This window comes from Enhydra lutris, unplaced genomic scaffold, assembly GCF_002288905.1.
Source record: "Enhydra lutris kenyoni isolate GAN:26980312 unplaced genomic scaffold, ASM228890v2 scaffoldscaffold253, whole genome shotgun sequence".
NCBI classification, from domain to species: Eukaryota; Metazoa; Chordata; class Mammalia; order Carnivora; family Mustelidae; genus Enhydra; species Enhydra lutris.
The window spans coordinates 52,102-54,835 of record NW_019154337.1 but is presented as its reverse complement, the minus strand read 5'-3'; positions in this window follow the sequence as shown (position 1 = coordinate 54,835).

Genomic DNA, 2,734 nt, shown 5'->3' with positions numbered 1-2,734 from the left:
GGGAACTTACTTAAAAGCAAGTCTGGGAAACCAGTAAAATATGGTTGACCAGTTCCTGATAACAGAGCCCAAATACAAGGGCGGGTCAGGCCAGGTGGTGATAACAGAACCCGAATGCAGGGATGAGTCGGGTCAAGTGGAGACATCCAATCAGTGGAGTACGCATATTGTCTCCCTAGCTACCAAGGAGTGTGGGCCCCGCCTTTTGGGCACCAATTCTGACCAAGGAGATAGACTAGTTCAAATAGCTACTATGGGGTGAATTGTAATTCAATTGGCCACCTGTGTGTGACCTAGCATGACTGCAGCTTTCTCTGTGTGTTGCAATCTCATTGGCCACATGTGTGTGGCCACACTCAACCACATAGTCTTTGCTCTATAAAAGTTAGTCTGTGAAGCTTGGGGTGGCCACCCTCTCTGTAAGAGGCGGCCTGGAATGGTCGGTTTGATTCTCGATGCTTGGCGTGAAATAAAGCTTTACTTGACTTTCACTTTGTATCGGTCTCACTCCTTTAATTATGGACCTAACAGTTGTAGGTCAAGTTTCCATAATGAGGAAAGCGAATATCCATTACATGTTAGATTATGGCTGTGAGGATGATTTGGGGTTGATCAAGCTAGTGTAGAAAGGACCACACTTTTAAGAACTTGAGAGTCTTCCTAAAGGAATCCTATTCAAACATTTATTTAGTTTGCTATGCCATGAACATTGTATCTAAAATTAAAATATGGCTGTGAAACTATATTTTGTCCTCTTAGGTAATACATTCTAAAATCCTAAAGTAATAAGTATTCTTAGAAATATTTCTTGTCCAAGACTCTTAATTATGCTTTATACAGCTCCAACATACCTATATTTTTATACTAGTATAGTCTATAATCATCTATCATAGGCTAGAGTAGTAAAGGAAATGCCAGAATCAAGTTTACTTGTAAATAAAAAAGTCTGACTCCTAGAATTCTCTGTTTAACAAGATGGCCTTGCAATGAAGTGATCTTTCTTTCTTTTTTTAAGCCAGTGCTATTGTCTTTTGATGACTTCCACATCAGATCTGATTTATTACTTCACCTGGGCAAACACTAGTACCGGAATGGCAGGCAAGCTAAAATGATCTCTATCAGAAGTACAAGCTGGGAATTCTTTTTTTTTTAAAGAGACCATCTTGGTTCTTCTGTCCAGGAGTTGTTCTTCTCTAAGCCTGACCAAAGAAAACCTACTGTGCGTTGTACTTTGGCTCTTTGAACCTTATAATAATAGATTCTAACCTGAACAAGTGCATGCATATGAAATAAACTTAATGGCTGGGCTAGTTTACCACTTAGCCTTTTCTCACTATCTTCTTTTTTCCCATCCCTTTTTTATTGGATGCTTCAACCTCATTAGTATTTCAGGAAAAAACTGGATCCTGTTCATCATTTTTGTTGTTGCTTTCCTTTTCCTGGCAGACAGAGCTTAAAGTTTCAATAGAGGAAGTGGGGAGGGATACAACACGTTCAGAGTTTATGAAAGACCTTATTTACCATCGAAGTGAAGGTTTCCAGATACTCTGGTCCTGTTTTCTTATGCTCTTAAGTCTTTGATAAGGAATTAAGAACTCCTGCCAGGGCTACAGAAGACACTGAGAGGTGCCTGGCAGAAGGCACTACATGGTGTTCTGAAGCTGTTCATTAATTACAAATGGTGTTGAGGAATAATACACCAAGGAACAAAAGAATGGGGAGAAACTGTTAATTTCATAATAATTTCTACATGGGCACTTCTGAGAGACAATTGGATGTGCACACTTGAATATTTTTCTGTTAATGTCCTTGCACTTTTTTTTTTCAAAGCATGACCTGCAGCTTCCTTTTAACAGAATTACTTATATTTATAACACTCTCCTACTCAATTACAATTCCTTAGAATGGTGGCTCTCAAATATTAGTGGGGCTAAGAATAATACGAAAACCCATCAAAAGAGTTTAGGGCTTGCATCTCTGAGCTTCTCATTCAATACATTTAGGATGAGGCCCAGAAATGTTTAACAAGACCCCAGTGTAATGGTTTGTGAAATACTTTCAGAAATATTTGCCTAGATTTCAAGTCTCTATGGTCCTCAGGCCATAGGTCCATGCAATGCACATAGAGGTACTCAATACACGTTTGTAGATTCAAGGCAAATGGTTTGGGTAGGTAAAACCCCATTGGAGATTCAAGCTCAATATATTACTCTCAGAGGTGAGGCTGAAGCTCTAGTGGGTTGTATATAAACTAATTATTTTTGATAGAAGGATAATGGCATAAACAGCTCTCAAACTTGGTGGGGGGCAATTGGTTCTATATATATCTGTAAGAGTGCCTGAATGGAAATCATGATTTATTTACTCACTTTTTGCATTGGAGAAGAGTAGATGTAAGGAGGAGGAAATGCATTCATTCCTTGCTTGTGGTACATTGTGAAAAGGCTAAACCATGTTTGATTTTCCCATTCATTGCTGGATGTGTGTTTCCTTTGTCCTCCCCTTGTTTCTTTTGTTTATTGTTTACTAGGGGTTATGAGATCTGCTCTTTAATGCTCCTCCTCCTTTGTTCTTCTGCCACAAGGTGTGAAGCCATTTGCTTATTTGTCCTTTGCTCAGAGCTACCTGTAGATAGGCATGCACAAAACAAAGGAAAATCATATCTTGTCCATCAGCTCCTCACACATTCAAAAGCTGTGCCCTTAATAAAAGAAGAATATTTCACTCCCTCTTT